Raw genomic sequence first — 25,285 nt, forward strand, 5'->3', positions numbered from 1 at the left:
ACTTAGCTTTGGCCACTATCCGTGTGGTAGCAGTAAGTATTTTACAGGTTTTAAATCTGTAAAACAGTTCTTACTCCTATACTTTTTCTTTCTCAATAACTAGTAGTATGTCTGAAAAGACGAAGCTCTGTGTACTATGATTTATAATTTTGACTCTTCAATATTAGCTAAGTAAAGTCTTCTCAACATGCAAATCAAGATTCACCTCTTAAGCTTCATTTTACTCATCTTTCACTAAATTTATTGACACCTATGTCATGAACACATAATAATTTGGTTATGATCAGACATAAAAAGTTATTTTTAGTTTTATTTTTGGAAACTGGGAAATATAACCTATTGGTTTACATTTCCGATTTCTTTTTTAAGATGATTTTACTGACAATTAATGGTAATCTCTGATGAGTTTGTTTGATGTTGTTAGTTTCAGTCAGACTCACTAATGATTACTCATTATAAACTAATATTGCTCTCTCTCTCTCTCTCTATGTGTGTATATATATATATATATATATATATATATATATATATATATATATATATATATATATGGGTCTACTCAGATGATCGAAGTTTCAAAACTTTGAACATCATATGGCCGAGGATCATATGATTGAAATTTTGACACGTCGAACATCAAATAAAAAATTAAAACAAAAAAGTTTTCTTTCACATTTTTCCCTGCACCCCCACACCCCTACTAATTAAATATACAAACTTCAAGATCACACTGCAACAAGGAAACAGTAACTTTCTTGTTATTTATTATACAATGATCTCCATTCTATGGCACTCTCCATTCAGAACATTTGAAGTTTCAAAACTCCTTGGCCATATGATGTTCGAAGTTTGGAAACTTCAATCACCTGAAGGAAGTAGACACACACATATATACATATGTGTATATATATATATATTCTGTCTCTCTCTATCTGTCAGTTGCACCAAAGCTGTAAATCAGAACAGGAAGACCTAATTGATTTATAGCTTCAGCTTTATTCCCATATGTCAAAGCAGTTTTCAATATTAGCTTTAATCTTCTAATATGTTCCTCATTAAGCTTTATGCTCATTTGTTCTAGCTTTATTGCCAACCCTTCCTCTATTCCTAAGTATATAATTTTTTGAAATCAAGTTCTTTTATATCACATTCCTGTCCCAGCTTGATATTCTCTTGGTGCTGCAGCTCTCCTGATATAAATGCTACTTTTGTAAATTAATCTCCTGCTATAAATGCTACTTTTGTAAATTAATCTGAGAAAGTTTTAACCATTGGAATTGTGCTTCTAGATCATCATCTGATGAACTATACAATTTTAAATTATTGAGTAAAAGTAGTTATCTTTGAATAAGGCTGGTTTCTGGAAGTTCAGTTGTAACCATAGCCTAGCCCATTAAGTAAACAGTTTAATGTACAAAACAGCAGTAGTGACAAAGAAGCAGTGTGGCATATCTCCCTTTGAATTTATATCTTTGGAATAATACTTTTCAATTTCAAATAGTTCAACTGCAAACTGGTTTGCCACTGTTTCAGTCACTATAATTGATCAATGCAGGGTGTATCTTATACATCTGTAAGAATTTCTTAAACCATGGATGCTTTTTTTCACCTATTTTTACTGACATTTTATCATATTTACAATGTTTAGAAAGAAAGGAAGATTGAATGATTTCTAAATAAACAGGACTCCAAAACAGAGAATGTGGATCATAAATAACTTTTTTCAGAACAGGGACATTCGTTAAAATAGTTTCTATTTAAAGATTGCAATTATCAGTCAATAAACTTTAAAAAATATAAATTAATAATGTCATTCCAAAAAGCATTCAGTTGTTCTCCTTCTAGAAAGGTAGGAGTCTAATCTGCTTTAATCTACACCTCCAGCATATTGATATGCTTGTTTTACTAAATTGGCCTAACATATATGGAATTGTAAATAATATTCTATGCACATATTTCGACATATAGATTTTTTGAAAAAGACTTGAGAAAGTAGAACCAATTGACTTTAATAGAAGAATTTTGTTTTCTAGTTTCCAAAAAATGTCCATTAGCCTTTATCAAAAATATTATTACTATAATTCAGAATTACATAAAACAATTAAGATAAATTACTTTTGTTTGAGTTTTCCACTTTAATATATGGTAGAGATCTGATTCAATATTTATTTAGATAAGCTAAATAATCATTTAATTTATTTACAATGGATTGTGCTAATAAGATTTGATTATTTTTTCTTAAAAACTTTCAACAGTTAATACTGAGTTATTATCTAAACAATCATGCCACACAAGATTGTTTTTAATTCAATATTTCTAAATGCTTATTATTTAGGTTTTCAATGAATAGGCCATTGATGATACCATATTTTTGAGCTTCTGAAAACTCAAACATAAAACAAATCACAAAAATGTATGCAGGGGGTAAGCCTCCCTCACCATCCATGTGGGTGCTGTGCCCCCACACCCCCTGCAAATTATATATACCAACTGTGAGACTGCACTACAGTGAAGAAAAGGGTAAATTTCCCATTCCTCACTATACCACAATTTCCATTCAAAAGCTTTGAGTTTCAAAAACTGAATCATATAGTCTCAACCATATGAATTTCGAGTTTCTAAAAACTCAATCAACTGATAGGGATGTATATGTGTATATCTATATCTATATCAGTATCTTTATTCTGAAGTACTTAAAGTTAATTTAATATGTGTATTTAATTTCCTTTAACAGAAGTTTTTACTAGTAGGACACAATAGTGCAGCGGTTAGCATTGTCGCCTCACAGCAAGAGGCTCTCCGGTTTGATTCTCAGCTGAAGCTCCTTCTTTGTGGAGTCTGCATGTCCTTCTCATAGTCGAATGATGTTAAATACATGCACGTAGGTGCATGCGTGAATGGGTGCACCTTCTTTGAAGGTTGAGCGTCAGGCTGGCACCTTGGCACCATAAAAATCCACTGCCAATCATTAGCAGACCAGAGTTCCACTGTGGCAACCACTAACTGGAAAAAGCCAAAAGACATTAGTTTTTAGAAGTCTTTAGCTGTAAAAAGGATTATTAATGAATGTTAGCTTATAAAAATCTAAAACTTTATAAGACACTTTAACTATTTTTTTGCATAGTCTTCCATTTACTCGTGTATGTAAAGAATAACAATGAAGCAATTATATTTAATACTGCTGACAAACCATAAGAATCCAAATCTGAAAATTTAACCCCCCGTGGTCACAAAACTGAATATGAATTTTATATGACAATTTTAGTTTCAAGAAATTAAAACATTTTCTCATTTTTTGATTAAGGATTTATCAGGTAATAATGCCATTGACTGTAAAATGTATAAACCTTTAGGTAAAATTACCATTTTAACTGACTATTTTTTCTTCAAAAGTGAATCAGTTTTCATTTCATTATTTTATTAGTTCAGTTATTTCTTCAATCAAGTTAGTAAACTTATTATTTATGATTAAATTAATATTGGGAAAAATCATTACTGCTAAATATTTAAATTGCTGCTTGCCCCAATTAAAATTATATTTTCTCATGAAATCAGGATTCATTTGTTGATTTAAAATAAATTTAGTTTTATTTTCATTAAATGTCATTGATGAAATTGATTCATATACGTTAATTTATTCATTTTACATATAGAACTATTTATATCAAGTATTGTTAATAAAGTGTCAAGAAAAAGGCTGATACATTTTTGATTAAAAATTAAAAGATGTTTTAATGTTTTCTATTTTTGATTAACTCTAATATTGGTTGCAAATGGTTCAGTTACTAAAGCAAAAATCAGAGGTGAGCATGGAAATCCTTGTTTAGGTCCTTTATTAATATTAAAAAAAATGTGAAACAAAGGACCCTATTTTAATACAGGCTTTGGAACTGTTCTATAGATTTTTATCAAAATTATAAATTTTTCAACAAAATTAAACTTGTTTAGTGTTTTGAAGAAGTAATCCCAATCCACCAAATCAAACGTTGTCTCAACAGCACCGTAAAAATCCACTGCCAATTATTATCAGACCAAAGTTCCACTGTGGCAACCACTAACTGGAAAAAGCCAAAATACATTAGTTTTTAGAAGTCTTTAGCTGTAAAAAGGATTATTAATGAATGTTAGCTTATAAAAATCTAAAACTTTATAAGATAATTTAACTATTTTTTTTGCATGGTCTTCCATTTACTCATGTATGTAAAGAATAACAATGAAGCAATTATATTTAATACTGCTAATAAACCATAAGAATCCAAATCTGAAAATTTAACCCCCATGGTCACAAAACTGAATATGAATTTTATATGAAAATTTTAGTTTCAAGAAATTAAAACATTTTCTCATTTTATGATTAAGGATTTATCAGGTAATAAAGCCATTGACTGTAAAATGTATAAACCTTTAGGTAAAATTACCATTTTAATTGACTATTTTTTTTTCAAAAGTGAATGAGTTTTCATTTCATTATTTTATTAGTTCAGTTATTTCTTCAATCAAGTTAGTAAACTTATTATTTATGATTAAATTAATATTGGGAAAAATCATTACTGCTAAATATTTAAATTGTTGCTTGCCCCAATTAAAATTATATTTTCTCATGAAATCAGGATTCATTTGTTGATTTAAAATAAATTTAGTTTTATTTTCATTAAATTTCATTGATGAAATTGATTCATATATATTAATTTATTAATTTTACATATAGAAATATTTATATCATGTATTGTTAATAAAGTGTCAAGAAAAAGGCTGATACATTTTTGATTAAAAATTAAAAGATGTTTTAATGTTTTCTATTTTTGATTAACTCTAATACTAGTTGCAAATGGTTCAGTTACTAAAGCAAAAATCAGAGGTGAGCATGGAAATCCTTGTTTAGGTCCTTTACTAATATTAAAAAAATTGTGAAACAAAGGACCCTATTTTAATACAGGCTTTGGAACTGTTCTATAGATTTTTATCAAAATTATAAATTCTTCAACAAAATTAAACTTGTTTAGTGTTTTGAACAAGTAATCCCAATCCACCAAATCAAAAGTTGTCTCAATAGTTGAGCCCATCGGGCCTAACTTTTTATTAATATTATTAGCAAAATCTATTAATTTGATTATTCTTTTTAATGTTGTCAGGAGTTAATCTATTAGCAGTAAATCTGTTTTGATTTTTATCATTAATACTATTATACCTCTTAATCTTGTAAATATAATTAAAGTAAAATGTTATAGTCAACACTAAGTAGCAAGATGGCCCCTTAACATGAAACAAATCTATTGTCTTTTCCTTGTTTAGGAATTGGTGAAATTGATGAACATTTTCAAGTTGTATGTATAATATATGGTTGTTGAATGAATACAATCCTTCATCTAAGAAAGCTACTATATCTGGAGCAAAACATTTATATATCTCTCTGCTATTAAACCATCCATATCAGAAGCTTTCTCCTTTTTACTTTTGTATTGATCCCTTTACTTTATCTAAAGAAATTAATGTATTTAATGAAGAAATGTGTTCTTCATTTAATTTAGTATAAACATTTATATTTATATAGATAGGTATAGATATGGATATAGTTACAGGTTTCCACTAAATTCCCATAAATTAAATAATTTTATCTGATTAAGATCTTCATGATATTTCTTGAATATTAATAATATTTCTTAAATACCTGATGTATTTTTTATTGGATCAAAATAGTATTAGTTTGAATTATTTTATTACTTTACTTCTATTAGCCAATTATGCACACTTTTCTGGCCCAGAGTATAATTATGCAATTTAATTTTTTCAACACAATCTCTGCTTTATGTAATAAGATCTCTTGATATCGAACAGTTAGCCTTTTTAATAGTTTTAATTTTTTATTTTTTTTATTTTTTCCTTTTCTAGTTTAACTTTCTGAATATATTTTGTATTTGTATTTTTTGATGACTTCATCCATAATATAGCTGTGCTTCTTCTTTTTTATCAAAAGAAGATGAGATAATCAGCTCATAACTCATGTTATTTGATAAATGCATATCTTTTTTTCTAATAAATGAGTTTCTTGCAAAAATATAATATCACATTTGTTTACTTTCAGAAATTTCATTAACTCTCTTTTTATTGCTAACATTTAGTCAATTTATATTAATAGAAATACCCTGGGATTCATGAACAATCATGTAGGCTTTGTGCAAAGCCTGTTTATTTGTTAGAGTAATGAGTAACTACACTAATTGCATATGCATGCTGCTCATTGAGCTAACCCTAATTCAAGCATATTTCTGTGGCAACAAACAGTCTTGGTGGCCAGGAAGCCATGTTGAGCAGCATGACCATGCACAGTAAACAAACAGGTTTATGTATGGGCAAGCCCGTTAAGTATGCTCACATGGACAGCACAAAGAGCTACATAAGGTAAATAATGCATTCTGTACACAGACAGGGAAAGTGTACTAAGTGTACTGTGCACATGAATGAAGTATCAATACAGAAATAAGTAAGAGGGGATGTGAAATGGAAAAGGCAATTACAATACATGGCTTACCAGACAAGAAAAGTGTACTGAGGACAACATGCACAGAAATCAAACAGATGTAAAAAAGAAAGATGTAAGAGGGAGGGCTAAATATTCGAATTCTAGTATAATAATTGACATGAAGGTGCTTACGTCACACAAAAAACTACGTAATAATAACATTTTGCAATATGTATGTCAGAATAAATAATGGTGGTAACTGTTCCTTTGCAAATGTAGGTAAATAAAAGCAGGCATGATATTACAGGATGTGAGACTTATACAAAATCACATTGTGACAAAGGGAAATTACATGCCATATGAATCTAACTGACTGTAGACAATTTTACACCACAATGCGAGTCCATGTCTATGTCACACAATCCTCCCAACATCTTCTTCTCAGCATACACTGATGATGTGCACACTGAGACTGTAAAAGTCTGACAGCTACAGTGGTGCTAGTGTTATGTTGTATGGAATCCAGCTTGTATACATATAAAGGTGTGTTTGAATCTGACCTCAGTCAACTGATGTGTGTGTTTGGTGGTATATTATGATCACTGTATGATGTTTTGAATCTCTTTTCATTTGACTCCCACTCAGGAGAACATTTTACATAGCCCATTGAATTCAAATCCCTGTTCCTGCTGTCAAAATAACATCCTTTCTATGGAACAATGAAGATGTCATCATCTCAAAGATGCATACACACATCATTAAGCAGAGCAACTACATTTCCCTGTGCAAGCCATCTGCAGACCACTGGATGTGTGATTGCTATTTCTGTCATGGTGTAGTGCACATTTCACATATTGACAGAGGTAGTCTGTAATTGTAATAAAATCCAATACATACACATATACACACATACGACTTCTATCTTCCCTCACACAGATATAGAAATTTTGTTTTAAATGGTATAACAATGGTTAGGATTTTATGTGCTCTTGGCCATTCCTAATAATGCCTTATGACCATCTTAATATTGCACATATCAATGTTGTCATCCACATGTGCTATGTTATGGTGAGGATGTACTGTAGCCCTATAACAGTTATTCCAATCTGTGATTTGAGCTACTGTTTTGATGCCCACTGCTGGGATTTAGTTACATGCTTCTTCCATAGCAGCTGCATTAATATGCCTCCTAATTGCTGTTGACATGGGATGATGCTATGTATCTTTCTGCCTCACTAAGGCATGTGTTCTTGTACTGAGGTATATCAACATTCTACACAGTTCACATTCGACCATCACAGTGACAGTTGCAGTACGGCATAGGTGTGTGTGTATACCTAGCATATGGAGAAATTATCTAACATATAGCAATGTTACATCATACATGGTCACATACATCTGGGTTCATCCACATGTAATAATGTTGTTATATGCAGAAACATATAACATATTCAGATTCACTTTCAACCTTTGGGAATGCATTATATGCACAATTGTGTTGTTATTCACAAGGGTTATTCAGGTATTCTACAGAAGCATTTTGGGACTGTCAGCATTTGCATCATTAACTGTTCCGCATGAACTGCATCCACAACAGTTGTAATGTGCCCATATATGGTATCATGGCTGTCACCCATACATTCCCCTGATAAACATATAGGCATATGATTTACAGATGATGGTGTCTATATTACAAGATCGAATGCTTAGGTGATCGAACACCTAAACTTCGAACTTGTAATATCGAACCCAAAAACGGTGACTGGCACAGGAAAACATGTCGGTCTGTCATGGAAAAAATAACTTTACACCCAAACTAAGTGGGGTGCTTCACCCCCCCACACACACCCTCCGATGTGGGGAGCTGTGCCCCCCCTAACTAAAAATTCTAACTCCGAGATCGCTTTACAGTAGACAAAATGGCAAAATCTGGCAAATGGCGAAGGGAAAGCTGTTCACTGTTTTTTGCTTTCGATATTACAAGTTCAATGTTTAAGTGTTCGATCACCTAAGCATTCGATCTTGAAATATAGACCTAAATGATGTAATAACATGAAACAGGTTGAGTTGCACAAATGTGTTAATAGTTCCACTGTATGACATGGGATTCATACACAATATTGTATTTGGAGGTGATGTCACAAAGCATGTTGTAACTATGACTGAAATCTTAATGGGAATACCCATATATGCACAAAGTTGGTTGTGGATGGCAACACCCATACTCAACCACAGGAAATAGACAACCTGCTAGCTGACAGATTTGGATCAAACTTCAACTCCATATCCCCACTGGATGTCACCCAAAGTATAACTGCCACCATTCCTCAGCCTATTATCTTAAGACAGCAGGTCATCTCTGACTTTTCTAAGACTAAAAACACAAAATCAATGGGCCCTGACAACCTCCCAGGTTGTCATATAAATAACTTCAAACATGACCTAGCAGACTGACTTGTATCCCTATTTAACAACAACCTCCAGACAGGCTATTTTCCCAGTCGTCCCTTTCCACAAGGGGGCCACAAGATGGGACCATCAACATAACCAGAGAATTATAGACACATAAGCCTGAATAGCCTCATCAGTAAGGCCAAGGAAATAATCATCATGGACCTTATCAGCAAGGACCTAGGTAATCTCACAACTCTGTAAACAAACCAGTTTGGATTAGTTAAGGGTATATCATGTCTGTGAAATCTGGTTGACTTCTTCCAGAAGATCACCAACACCATGGACAAGAGAAAGAGTGTGCATCCCACTTAACTTGACCTGGCAAAGGCATTTGATGCAATTCTGCACTCAGGTATTATAGAGAAACTTTATCAACTGGGCATAAACCCCTACATCATCAGGTGGGTAGCTGGATCACCAAAAGGACACAAACTGTCAAAGTGGGTGAATTCACCTCTATCAGGAGGCCAGTCACCAGGGATGTACCACAGGTTTCTGTACTAGGTCCTTTTGTGTTCAGTATTTATTTCTCAGAAGTCAGTGCAAACAAAGACAATGTTTATCTGACCAAGTTTGCTACTGAATGTAAACTGGGGTCAATCACAGAATCCATGAACAGTACTGATATCCTGCAGAAGGAATTAACACACAAAAATACATACATGCATACATACATACATACATACATACATACATACTACATACATACATACATACAAATATTTCAAGCATGGGCATTAATGCCCTTCTGGCTTGCCAATATACCAAAACACTTGTTCCCATAATACGTGTCCAGGCTGTTCAAATATCTAAACTAGTACTTGCTTTAATGTAACTTGGCAGTCTGTTCCATGCATCAACTACTCTGTCAGAGAACCAATTAGTACACTTTTCATTCCTATAGAGTCTTCTACATAGGTTGTCTAATGATTTTCTATTACTTTTTGATAACCCCAAACATTCCCAGAGGTATTTGTGTCTAAATACTCTATATACCTGAATAAGATCTCTTAGATATCTGTAAGAGACACTGTACAAGTTCAGATATTTTAGTCTTTCATAATTACTTAAATTTTTGCATCCATGGATGCCCTTGGTATAGTTCCACTGCACTCTTTCCAGTTTACTTGTGCTTGTTTTCTTATAGGGTTTCCATATTGTTATTCCATACTAAAGTTTGGGTCTAATGTAACTATCAATGACTTCATCATTTTTGATTTCCTAGACTTTATAAATCTTTTTATACAACCTATAGTTCTATAACTATCATTAACCAATTGGTTGATATGATTAGAAAAACTCATAGCTGAATCTACCCATATACCCAGGTCCTTAAATGAGTCTACAGTTTCAATCACTGTGTGCTGTATTAAATGTTCACCTTTCAATTTATGTCTCCCAAATCTCATATGCTTAGTTTTTGATATATTTATCAGCATATTTTCTCCTGTGCCCAAATAGTCAATTTAGTCATTATTTTGCAGACATGCCTTATCTGTAACACACGTATCAATTTACTCAATTTCAGATCGTCTGCATATGGACTGTAGAACACCCCAGATGAAAAAGTTAGATCTGAAAGATACAATCTAACAAATGATTGTTGCCAGACCCATGGAGAGAAAATAAATGAAATAAAAATTATAATTATTCCCTTTGGTAATGCAAATACCCCACCTAATTACAATATAAATAGAACCTCTTAAGAGTAGAGCCAGGGGTATGTGACATGGTTACTCATCTTGATACTAATCTGAACTTCGATCACCCTGTGCCAACAGTGATGAGAAAGTCCCTATGTGTGGCATAACTCATAATAAGGGCATGGCATCCAGACCAAAGGATGTTATAATTCCATTGCATTTGGCCTTCATGATACCAGTAATTAAGTACAATGCACCCTTTTGCATGTACATCACTAGACATCTGCAACAGCTGGAGCAAATCCAGAGTTTTCTCACCAGGAAGATACAGGTTATAAAAACATGTCCTACATGTAAAGATTGAAAGCCCTATCACTGTATTCTGTCTCCTACAGACTACTAAGGGGTGCGCTGTTTGTGGCCTACAGGGCAGTGCCTGATCAGGCCCTGCTGGAAATGTTACACATTCATAAAACAAACTGCACAAGGGTCACTCATTCTAAGGATCTTAACATAGCCTCTGACAGAAATAAATCATGTTGGAGAGATAGATATGTCTCTCAGAGACTTCCCCTTCTATGGAACAAGATTCTCATTCACATAAGGAAAAGCCCTTCCCTGACCCTCTTCAAGTGCCACCTAGATCAATGGATGCATAATTGCAAATTTATTCCTGGGGCATAGCCCATGTCCCTTATGGACAGAGTCAGTCAGTATTATATACCATAGCATAGGCTCATGCCTCTGTGAACATTGTTCCCCTACCTATTGAAAATTGTAAAACTCATGTTAAATATGTCTAGGCTTGTACGGGCTCTTGGGCCTTTAGCCTAGTACTCTCCTATGAACCTATGAAGTGCAGTTCTAGCCTTGTTATAGCTGTAGTGTGATTGCACTGCTTCATTTATGTACCAGTACATCACAGCAGCATTACCACTTGATAGTTTGCATGATCACATATGGATTTATGTCAGAATTACATGGCAGCATAACATTTTTACTGGCAATGTCAGGGGGGTCAGTGATCATGTGGCACATGTGTTGAGGTTTGACATGTGCTTATAGAAGGTGCTCCATTTATTGTTTGGTATGTGTACAACACTACAGTGACAGCTTCCTCGATCATTAAAACTTGACTTTGCACTGTTGTACTTTCTGTGCACATGAACATGGTCAATGCATTGTCATCATTCTCACATATTCATTATAATAGATCACTTTTTTATTCACACTTCAATTGCTAATGTTTCAGACAATATCCATGGGTATTATATGTGTCAGATGCATGCAATACCCAGCTGTGTGTAGGAAATCGACTCATAATTGTGTGGTGTTTGTATGCGTTGTAATCCATATGGCTAATACCTGCATCAGCCAGGGATGCCTTAGTCAAGTGTATCACATTTGGTGCAGTGAACTCCCACAAAACTGGGAGGACATACAAAAATATTCTTTAGGATGTATATCTCATAGGATCTGACAATGCAGACATACCTTCAAGTTGTTCTAAATGCTTGTGTGATAAGTCTTACTGTGTTGCATCCAGTAAATACACAGCACAGTGATGATATTGATGGCATTGGTTTGATTCTTCCAGGTGGTGATTGTGGCTTATGTGTCATACAAACCTATCAACTGGCCAAGACTGACCCTGATTTCAAATCCAGTTTTAAAACAGTCCCTCTTAAACCATCAAAAAATAGGTTATTTTTTGGGAAGCGGTGGTAAATTCTACTTATAAAATGTTGACAATCATTGCAGTTATAGACGTTGCTACCTGAAGAACATGTATGATAAGTTACGCTCAGATATTCTGTCAATTCCACAGATTAGTGGTAGTAATATTGCAAAAGTGTCCATTTTTGTGTTTCTGTTTACATTTGTCCAGGAGTCTGTTTCCATGTGTCTCTGATTTGTTGAGAGTTCTGGTGACATGTCCATCATATTCAAGGAAGTCATTTTGCAGATCTTCAGAGTATGCACATGCCCCTAATTTATATACCATCCTTGCTAAATGTCTTCTCCAGTGAGCATGTTAGTGATGCTTATATCACAACCATTCACTTCCACTGACATGAAACCTTATGGGACCATTTCATATATACTATAATGACTGCTTATATCATAATATACTTGCTCAGGCAGTATTGTAAACAGCAATATGTACTGTGCTATCTACATATGTGCTTAATGTTATGTTACTGACTTGTGCTGGAAGTGTACACAGATTGGCATATCCTATTTTAGGGACATTAACATATTTATCATGCCCTCTCATTCATGTCCATGCCCATTTTCATCAGCACATTTACCCTTCCCAGTATACATTTCCTTGTATTTGCCTTTCCTGTTTAACCCACCTTCCTCCATTATTTCATTATTCAGTTTTTTTTAAGTGTAAATTTTAATGAGTATACTTTTCTTTATTGTGTTATTACTGCTGAAATTACAGTATTTTATCCCTGGTAGCCATTGTTGCTGTCCGCCCAATCTTGATGAGCATGTTTGCACATAAGCAAACTTGAATGCATCTTCTTTCTGTGCCTGTGATGCTGTACACTGTTTCCTAGCTGGTGACACTGTTGCTGGCTATGAAATCATGCTTGTATTCATGTAAGCACAATGGCCAGCACAAATATGTGATTAGTGTTGCTGCTCATCCCGCTATCATGTAAACTCCATGTAGGCTTTGCACTTAGTCTATGAGAGTGATTGAACCCCCAGGCAAGTCTATTTCCATACTCGAGACAAATCTTACTATTATGAAATGAGGAGGTGCATTTTATTTTATTTTGGAAGATGTTAAGGATCTATGTGCTTGCTCTTTACCAAAAGATGGTCCTTCAAGTAGTGTAAGTTTTGATGCTGCCATGTAGTTAAAAAGTTTGTTATATTGTCCCCTTCTAGTTTTTCAGGAGTCCCATATATACATACATTATTTCTTTTGAGTCTATTTTCCATGTCATCAGTTTTGTCTAAAAACAGTTGTTTTGTTTTAATACAAATTCAGCATAAGACTCACCTTCTGTTATTCTTTCTTGTTGATTTGTTCACTATGTTGTTTTACCATATTGCTTAATAACTCTATTTGTTTTCTATAGTCTTCTTTATGACTGTCCATTTTTGTATCCAGTTTATTTATTTTAATAGATACATTTTGTACATACCTCTAAGCTGACCAGATTTTTGCAAAATGTCCAGATTTTTTTCCTTATATTTTTGGACTGTTTCTCATAAAATTTGTGATTATCTGGCTTTTTGGGACAAATCAGCGAGGACTGAATTAATTAAATAATGACAGGCATTTGGATTTCAGATTTCATCCCCTTCAGAAAATGCATAGTAACACAAGACCATGGGCAGGATTCACGAAGGCTTGCATGGAGTGTAAGAGACGTGCAACACTCCATGCAAGCCTCGCGATCCAGGAACAGCCCTAAGCTCCGTGTAAGAGACCAGCTAAAACGTCTCTTACACGGACTGGGCGTGGACATGCTAAATACCTCACTTGCAAATGAAAGGTATGCAAATGAGGTATATTAGTGATCCACGAAGCAGAAACCAGTCCTTGTAGGAGATGTTTTAGCTGCAGAAATATACTCAGTTGACAACTGAGTACATTTCTGCAAATTCCACAACGGAGCCATGTCAGCTCCAAAAAAAGGTTGCATATGACTCAGGCAGCATGCCAATGACCAAATATGTGGCCATTGGCAATACAACCCGATGCCAAAATAATAAAATTATAATTTTTTTTTCGGCGATCGCCGATGTTTAAACCCAGTGCAGCCCCGCGCAAACGGGCTGCACTGTATAAAAACATAAAAAAGAAGGTTATAAACCCACAAATGTGGGTTTCATGCAATACATGGAATGACAATGCAGGGACCAGCAGACCAAAACCAACATGGCCACCGTGTAGTGGTTGCTAATGGGGGGAAGCTGAGTCTAAGACATGTAACTAAGCATTAGTAGGCAATCTCATGTAAATGAGGGTTCGGATACTGAATCTCACAGTCACATAGCAAATGAGCACAGTCTGAGTAGTGTAAGAGATACATAAGGGGGAGGAATAGAGTAGGAGATAGGTGACATCACAGGGGGGAATGGTAGAAAGAAATGCAGTTCATTGGAGGCCAGTGTAACATGACAGATGACAGGCACAGATCATGGAAAGAGGTGTGCCACTAGATAAGTCATGGAAAGTCAAGAAATGGAAGGTGTACACTGTTACTTACACCAAAGTTTCTTGCTGGGCGTGCATGCGCATGTGTGCACACCATGAAGCGCGAGTAGGACAGTGTGCGTGCGTGTAAGGCAGACTGAGCATGTGGGAGCGTGTTGGGAGATGTTTAACACTGTTTGCACTGGTGTGCGCGCGTGTAGGGCAGGCTGAGTATGTTGGAGGATGTTGGCAGACGTGTAACAGTGTTTGTGCGGGTGTACGCGCGTTTTAACCCGAATAAGTAGATTCTGAACCATGTAAGCACGTGTGCACGCGTGTAAGCCACTGTGAGCGTGTTTCAGATAGTATGCACGTTGCTCCCCCCTGAGGAAACAGAGAGGGAAAAGGAAGCAACAGAATTAATAGGAAGCTAGCAGGGATAATTGCTGAAGCTAGCAGGTGAAAACAATTAGAAGCAGGCAATTACACAGGCAGAATAGTAGCCCAGCCCAGCACTTAAAACTCTGCAAACAGTAGTGCAGGATGTTTCCCTTAAGAGACACTGCAAGACAGGAGTAAGCTAATAAAAGTGAAAACTGAAAAAGCTGAACTCAGAGCAGAAATTTTAGGGGCTGCCATAGCTGTCATAATGAGACATAGGCGACTTGCTGAGGGTGGTGACAATGCAGATGGTGCCAGACAACCCACAGTGAGGAGACGGAGAAGAGTGTACAGGCCCAGGGTCACCTACCACGGGTTACATGAGCTGGAGATAGTAGAGCACTATAGAGTGGACAGAGAGCTCCTGCAACAAATTGTTGAGCTGTGCAGGCCATGCCTCACACACAGAACCAACAGAGGGGAACCCATCCCAGTGGAAACCAAGGTATGTGTTGGCCTAAGAATACTAGCAACAGGTACCTTCCAGAGACCAACTGGCGATATGATGGGGATATCACTGGCATCAGCCTCCAGGGTACTGCACCAGTTCCTGGATGCCATGTCAGCACATGTCAGTGATCATGTATATTTCCCCAATGCCCGTGAGGTATTGGCCAGCAATATGCATCTCTTCCAGCAAATAGCGGAATACCCTGAGGTACTGGGTGCAATAGACTGCACGCACATACGCATCAAAGCACCAGCCGGTGAGCAGAGTAGGGCCTACATTAACCACAAGGGCTTTCCCTCCATCAACTGCCAGGTCGTGTGTGATGCCCAGGGCATAATAATGAATGTGTGTGCTGGCTGCCCTGGGAGTTATCACGATTCCCACATCTGGCATTTGACGCAGCTGTACCAGACATTTGCCAATGGGGACATCCCACACGGACACCTAGTGGGGGATGCAGGTTATGCACTGGAGCCGTGGCTGATGACACCCATCAGAAATGCACACACCTGAACAGGAATGCCATAATGAGGCACACGCACAAACACGTAATGTAATAGAGCGTGTGTTTGGGCTGCTCAAGTCACAGTTCCGGTGTCTGGACACATCTGGTGGAGCCTTGCAGTACACACCAACTACATGTACCCAAATTGTCATGGTATATGCTATGCTACATAATATGATCTTGCAAAAACAGCTGCAGCAGGACCAGCATAGCGCCGGGCCAAACAGCCCCCCACCATTGCCAAGGCCATCACAGGCAGAGCGTGACTCGGAGGAGGAACAACCTGAGCCTGCCCCAGTAGGCAGAAGGAGGCGTGCCCAGTATGCCCTGGCCTTGGCAAAGAGGCAATGCATAGCACATACACTGGCTCAGTAGGAACTCTGGGAATGATACCCCTTCTGACTCACTCATATAATAACATGGATGCCTAAAATGACATGACCTGCTCACAAACATGTACAGGGAAGTGTAATATGCGCATCCGACAGAAGCAGCCCTGCAGCACCACCTGAGGCATGAATGCTATGTGTTAAGTAATGTAACACCATGTACTATATGCATACCTGAGCATCCTGACTAACATCCACCCTCACCAAGCATGAAGCCACAAAATGACGATGGGATGATCAAGTGCAATAACTGGCTGAAGTAATGCAGTCAGTCAAAGGGGAGCCAATGTGTTTCAGGCTGGGAAGATATGCAGAGCTTGACATGATGCACCACCTGCTAGGGGTGGCGTGCACCTATCATGCCATGCCCCATGGATACTGGCAAAGGCTGTCAGTACCCACAGTATGCCCTGAATAGGTAAGTCTCAAAACACAAACCCACCTTCATAGGTTCTACAAGGGATTGGAACCTAGATGTAAAGCTACCCAATGACAGATGTATAAACAGCAAGATGTGTGCAGTGTAAACGCACACAGTATGAAGAATGTAGATACCAGTCCTGTAATAGAGAACTGGGAAAGGCTCACATCAGCACCCTAACACTACCAGGTCACACCTCATACTGTGCTGTACAGCCGCAAAACATGGAACAAGCTACAAAAGGAGGGTGACTAGCAAGAAATGGCAAGGATAACCACACCCCCATGTTGGTACCACAACAAGAAGCAGTATGGAATAGCCATGGTCAAATACCAATGGCTAAAACTTTCTCGCAGTATATAGCCTGCTGCAGACTACTGTCCTAATACCAGGAACAGCACCTGGCCTATGTCGGAATACATGAATATATCAAGCCCCCCAAACCACATTATATTGCTTGACTGAAAATACCCAGACATACACCGGTAGCATTGTACTAGCACCAACACAGTAGGAGAAAATTACCCAGATTCCATAAACCAAAATGCCCAGGAACAATGTACTACTCCCACAAGAGGGGTAAGCATACTGGATGTGATAATCAGCAACATGTGTACTGGATGGCAAGATGAGAAGTGTACCCCTCACTGGTAAGACCAGACCATAGAGTAATCGCACTGGATATACAAATCCTGACCCCAGTCCCTGGCCAGAATACCACAGTGAAAAACATGTGTAAAGTATAGGTTGCAGCCCTCAAAACCGATGTTGAATCCACAAAAGGCCCTGTGCAAGTGCAGAATATGGGACACACCACAGAACATGTTATACAGGCATTCCATGCACACAGCCAGGAATGCTTGGAGTATGCAATCACAAATAACAACACACAATGCCATGCACACAGGCATCTGGCATGCTGTCCTCCAGCCATTACCAAACCATGCAAGAGAATGAGGAAGCTACCACATGATAGAGCAAACATAAAAAGGGAAGTAATCACTGACCAGTAGTATGGCAACAACATATGTCCACACATACAATCCACTAAGTCCAGCCACAACAAGTAGAATCTGTGAATCCAGAGGCAATGTGACGCCAGTACCAAGTACACAGACAACCACAGCACCCCCCAATAAATACAAATATATGTGATAGATGCATCCATGTATCCAAACCAGAGGTTGAGCTTCAACAACTCAGTACTGTCAACACTAATCAGAAGGAGAAGGTAACCACATACACCACAAACCCAGTCCCACATAGACCTACCACAACTGTAAACCAAACACATAAACACAGACAAATATTCCCGGAGGCCTTAATTACAAACACACCACACCAACAGAAGCCTCCAAAGTAGATCACAAGCAACCACAACCTTCAAACATAGCACATGCAACGAATAGTACGCAAAGCTGGTGTGTCAAACAGTCACAGGCCAGAAGAAGAAACAACATGCCTGATACAGTCGTAATAGGTGTCTGTATAGGCAGACACACAGCTGTCCCACTCACCAGACTGAACAAGGGAAAGGGTAGAGTAAGCTGCTTGTAGGCTGCCACAAAATGCCACATAACACAAGTACGCAGGTCACCCCAAAGCAAGCAGAAATATGATGCACTCAATGTCCATGCTGGTGTGAATTAGCTGAGATGTACCTCCCTGGTCAACATCAAAAGAGACATGGATGATCCCTCTGAGTATGTACCCCAGGGCGGGATGACACTGGCTGTGTGCAGCATCCAACCCTCACCAAGAATGATGCCACAGTACAAACACAGAATGCTCATGTTTAACAGATGGCACAGTTACAGCTGTCAGTCCAAGAGGGTCTAATGTGTGTCTGCTTGAGATGTCAAGCATGACAAGCCATGCTGCTGTTACAGGGATGGCTGTCAGCTGTTACCCATGTGCGTCTGGATACAGGATAAGGCCTTTGCCGCCTCCATAGAGCCGTATGTAGGCAAGGCCAAAAAGACTACCCACCACCCTAGAAAACATAAGTGGTAGGAAACATAAGGGTAATGCTGACCAATGCCAGATGTGTAAACTGCAATATGCATGCCCCTGAGGCACTTCCCATTATGGAGAACATTGATGTCTGTCCAGTGACAGAAGCCTGCTACAAGCCTAGTGATATCACACCAGCACTACTAGGTTATACCACATATCATGTGTTATGGCCCCAACACCTGCACCAAAACATCAAAGGAGGGGAGTATCCATATGCAGCACAGACACCCATATTGCCAGGTAACTGACAATGCACAAAGCAGCGGACACCACCCATGTGCACATAACTGTAGTCAAAACTGCTGTACAGTCTGTAGCATGTGACAGACCACACTCTCACACACAAGAACTCCACCCAGACATCCGAAGACACTGGACAGTATGAATGTCCCACCAAATACCAGCCAAGGTACACACAAAGTACCACATAGGTGTCAAACCATTATGTATGCAAGGAGTAATCAGGGACCTAGGGACACAGGTCGACATTAATCTGTCATGTGACACCCACAATGCCAATGTGGCTATGAAGACTGTTGATACTGGACACCGTATCATGAAAGGATTCACATCAACATCAACAGAGGTCACTGTGCCGCTGTACTGTTCCCTTATCAAACCCATAATCTAGTACAATGACTCATATGGGGTGTACCGTATGTGACACCTGCAGCGGTTCGGAAGACCTCATAGTTACCCCCCCAACAGGATAAAGGGTGTGAAATATATGTCATATGCTGCCTGGCTGTAGACACCCCAGCTGACTGCAGTCACACACTGCCTACACAGATGCATTGTATGTCTGTTGTACAAGGCCATGTCCAACACAGGAGTAATGGACATGCTACACCACAGGAAGTCAAAGCCATTGGAGCTGTGAGAGTCACAGATGTCAACCTCAACATATAATGAAATAAGATGTGCTGGAGGGACAGATACATAACCCATAGGCTCCCCACACCCAGAAACAGCATCCCAATCCATGGTAGGCAGAACCCCTCACTAACACCCCTCAACAGGAATATTGCCAAGTGGATGGATGACCGTACATGTATACTGGGGGACCCCACTGTGTCACGACCAGACAGAGGCACAGTGAAGAACCTCATAAATGGCCATAATTGAACATAGCAAGGGGTGGCGAAAGACACACACACTCTAGCTAGGCTTACTAATGGCCTAGGGTGCCTAGCCTACTATGAACCCATGAACCTATGAAGATACAAAACATACAGGACACTAAGGATAATCACAAGGCTTACCCAACTGATGGTAGGAACCATGTTGGGCATCCACAGATATGCTCCGAATCACACAGATATTACAAACAACATACCAAACACACACACATATTGCTAACATACAACCTGTCAGGTGTAGTGCAAACACCCCCCCCCCCAAGTGCAAAATACCTATCCCAGCAGATGGTCCCCTGACATTGCAGATGCTGAGGTAACAGTCATCATCTGCAAAGCAGAACACACAGCAGCAAAGGTATGTGATGGTGTCCTGTGCTGAGGCCAACATGGACTCCAAGAATAATGGAATGCCAAATCACACTACTGCCCAATGTCAGCCTTACCACAGGATATGTACCCAAAGAGCAGTGTAGAACAACAGTGGTCCATCACAACAAAGGTGTTGCCTGAATGGATACTCCAAACTACCACCCCAGGATCCTGACAAGCTTGTTCTGCACAGCTATGGAAAGGATCAGTATGTACCACAGACAGAAGGCTATTGTGGACCTACTGATACTGGACCCTACACATTGTGGCTGTTGTAACTGCAGAACAGGCCCCTAAACATGTCTGACCTATTTGAAGCAGTCATTAAGGTCATTGATGAGGGCTATGTGGTCCACACAGCGTAGCTGGACCGTGCACATGCTTCTAGACAATACCGTACGAGTTCAGTATGGATATGTTCACCAGCTTAAATATACACCCCTATGTCAGTAGAGGGGTTGCAAAGCAGACCAAGGACAGAACTGACATGGTCAGACATGCCGCATCCATGTCAGACTACAAAGCGGATATGAGTGGCATCCCAAGGCCTGGTCTTGCCCCCCCACCCCCATTCTGTATACATATCCCATAGGTATAGGCCAACATGGAAGGACTGTGACTGAGCATGTATGCAGAGGAGTACAAACAGCCCACCATATCCGACCCCCAGCTGACACAAGCAACCCACAAAAGGGCCACCTACAAACAGACAACTGTAGCCATAGCCATGTCAGCAAGCTAATTGCAGAACTGTGTATAGACAACCACCGTGGATATACAGTAAGTGCCCACAAATTACCACACAGGTGTTAACCCATGAGGTACCTAACATGTAATGTGAGACCTGGGTACAAAAGGTGATAAATATCCTGCACTGGACAAACATGTGGCTGTAGTGTTTGCAGAAACATGTACCATATACCCACCCAAACATGAAGGTTGGCAGATGTAGATAAGGGGAACTCACTGTGGCTCTGCAGCCATCCTCCATCAGCGTCACAACTGACTACAATAGCCCCTGTGGGATATACCACAGCAGACACCTCCATCAACTGTAAAGTCCACAACAGTACCCCACCAGGGGTAGCAAAGAGCATGAACAGATGCCATGTGTTTCCTGAGTAAACAAACTGCAGCCCCACACACCGCCATCCTTCCCAGCTACAGGAAAGCTGTGCCTGATGTAGGAAGCCATGTCCAACCTGGAATGAATGAACATGTTGCACCTTGTACAATCTGAATGGCAGTGAGCTATGCACATGAGAGACCTGAACCCCAGCACTGACATACATAGGACAGGCTGTACAGAATGATCCATAACACAGAAAGCACCCCCACACTTCAGTAAACTCCTGGTACAGGTCAGCCAGAGAGCCACATATCGACACCCCTCAAGAGGCATCCTGATGAGTGTATGGGAGATGGTAGGCTACCCTGGGTATCACTGTTATGTCAGAGGTAGACGGAGGCACAGTATACTAACCATGACATATGTAATGGCAAACTCCAGTTACAATGTGTGTCGAAGGACAAACACACCCTGTGACCAGCATCAGAAATGGCCTAGGGAACATCGCTAGTGTTTGCCAATGTCCACCCATGTTGTGGAATACACTAGCAATGTTGGACGAGCCTGGTATAGGTAGTCCATATCTGAACATATTGCAACATGGTCATATGCGCACAACTGGCCCCTACACAGTCTGTTGTGCACACTATGGAGATGTCAAGCAGTCATAGGACTAAAGCCCAGGATACTGTCCACCACAGTGAAAGTACCGAACCAGTACACTATACGGTACTACAGTGTTAGGTCATTATGAAAGTATGTTGAGAACTGTCTGCAAAGTATCCCATGCAATCCCTGCAGGCACAGTATAATCCTTGTTGTGGCAGACACGAAGCAGTTGGCCAGTTAGTACACAACATGACACCCAACACACAATGATAAACGTGCGATATTGTCGAAGTTCACACACACCCAAATATGTGGTGGACTTCAGAGTGCAACATATGGAAAGTTCACACTGGGCATGCTTGCACACTTTGATAAATGAGGCATGGAAAGGCTGAACTGGGCATGCTCACACACTTAGGCCATATCTCCGTTTAGCAGTTGGCCACACATATCTGGTATTTGTACATGTCAGTCCAGGAACCAACCACAACACAGCAATCAGCCCAGTGCACACAGTAAATGACCACAGAGACATAAGTGATATAGTGGATCGCCGTCATATGCAAACATCTTCCAAAGATACACAAGTTGGTCATAGGAACAGGGAATGCTATGGCAATAAAGACCTGCAAACAGTAGAACAGCACAACAAATATTGTGCATCCGACAATTGAACATATGGGTGTAGAGGTCAATACTAGGCTTCTTGCCCCAGGGAATGACAGCTCAGCCAGAGTGTGCTTGGCATCTGCATCCCCAGGATAGTAGGCTACTGTGCCACTGTAATGTAGGTCACAGAAGGCAACATGTGAGGCTAGTGAGCTGTGCCTCTGTCAAGCAGGGGCACTGTGGAGGTCTCAGGGATTGAATGTGCTAAGCCACAGCCATGTTGTCGATGTGTGCTGTGAGAGGGTTGCTGAGGATCTCTGACAGTAGGTGTCCATCAATAACAGACTGAGAGGAGCCCTATCTGCATTCTCTGGACGATTTCACTGTCAACACTGTGTTGTAATGAGTATATGTGAATGAAGTGCCGTGCCGGAACTATCCACAGATGTCCTCCCTCTGTGGGCTACAGCTCTGCAATGTATTAGGTCACTCTGTCTGTTGAACGGCGCATATATGGCTGGTGTACAGCTGACAGGTGTCTTGTTGTGGAGCAGTCATGAGTATATGTGGGATAGCATGACCAATGCAAACAGTACACATGCTCATAGAATGCAATTGTCAAGGATTATGCTGAGTGGCCAGTATAGTCCTCCAGCATGGGTCCTCTGAAGTCATCCACCCCAGTCTACACAAGTGTAGAGTCTGCTTGTGCTAAACACAGTTTGTGTGCAGTGACAACCTTGCCTGGGGGTGGAGATGAGATATGGATGTCCAGGGAAAGGTGGGTATGGTCAGATATCAACAATGGTGGTCTACCTCTGGTGTGGAACAGTGAGTACCCACGTTGCAGATGGACAGGTGCAATATGTGGTTGTGGTGTGTGGTTCTGCCATAGCACATGGACCCACAAATTGTAGTGGCTGTAGGGTAAAGTGGTAGAGGCCTGAGTAGTTCTCACACACAATATGCCTGTACCTGATGTTAACAACTGGAATGGTGTATGTGAATACCTGCATATCCTGGCACTGTTCCCAGGGAAGCTAAGTGTGTGTCCTGGATGTGGGTGTGGTGTTCTGGACTGGTTGTGTTGTGTGTTACAGGTCCTGTGGTCACAAAGCATGGTATATAACATAACCTGCCAGTGCGATGTGCATATCTGACCCTGACGTAGGTGGCTGCAAATGCATATATATGCTATCCCCCACCTGACAGGTAGTACTACATCTACATACCTCTGTAGAAATAAAGATGTCAGCACCCTATAAATACTACAGGTGCAGAACAGATGCCCAGTAATTTGGATAGTGCGCTCTGCTAATGTGTCTCCCTCAAGTGTTATAATATAGTTAGGTAGGGGTTCGAATCCTGCAAATGCTCAGTGTATGTGAGTGGGGTTTGTGTGTGTGAGAGGGAAATTCCCCTTTTGGCAACTGGGAAAACACACTACAGGATGCACATTCCCCTTTCTAAACACTGATGATGTCAGCACCCAATAAGTACAGCAGGAGAAGGGAACCCCCCCCAGTAATGCGAATAGCACACTCTGCTAATGCGTCCATCTCGAGTGTCATAACGTAGTTAGGTAGTGGTTTGAATGCTGCAAATGGCAAATGTGTGTGCTTGGATGAAGGGGGTTAGTGTGTGTGCAAATTTGTGTGAGGGAAATGTCCCTTTTGGCAACTGGGAGAACACACTACAGGATGCACACTCCCCTTTCTAAACACAGATGATGTCAGCACCCAATAAGTACAGCAGGAGAAGGGAAGACTACCAGTAATGCGAATAGCACGCTCTGCTAATGCGTCTGTCTCGAGTGTCATAACATAGTTAAGTAGTGGTTTGAATCCTGCAAATGTGTGTGTGTTTGGATGAGGGGGGGGTTAGTGTGCGTGTGCAAATTTGTGTGAGGGAAATGTCCCTTTTGGCAACTGGGAGAACACACTACAGGATGCATACTCCCCTTTCTAAACACAGATGATGTCAGCACCCTATAAGTACAGCAGGAGAAGGGAAGCCTCCCAGTAATGCGAATAGTGCGATCTGCTAATGCGTCTGTCTCGAGTGTCATAACATAGTTAGATAGTGGTTTGAATCCGGCAAATGTGTGTGTTTGGATGAGGGGGGTTAGTGTGTGTGCAAATTTGTGAGAGAGAAATGCCCCTTTTGGCAACTGGGAGAACACACTACAGGATGCACACTCCCCTTTCTAAACACAGATGATGTCAGCACCCTATAAGTACAGCAGGAGAAGGGCTGCCTCCCAGTAATGTGAATAGTGCGCTCTGCTAATGCGTCCGTCTCGAGTGTCATAACATAATTAGATAGTGGTTTGAATCCGGCAAGTGTGTGTGTGTTTGGATGAGGGGGGTTAGGGTGTGTACAAATTTGTGTGAGGGGAATGTCCCTTTTGGCAACTGGGAGAACACACTACAGGATGCACACTCCCCTTTCTAAACACAGATGATGTCAGCACCCTATAAGTACAGCAGGAGAAGAAAAGCCTCCCAATAATGCAAATAGCGTGCTCTGCTAATGCATCCGTCTC

Source organism: Protopterus annectens, chromosome 3.part0 (assembly GCF_019279795.1).
Source record: "Protopterus annectens isolate FY-2018-M chromosome 3.part0, PAN1.0, whole genome shotgun sequence".
In the NCBI taxonomy this organism is placed as follows: domain Eukaryota; kingdom Metazoa; phylum Chordata; order Ceratodontiformes; family Protopteridae; genus Protopterus; species Protopterus annectens.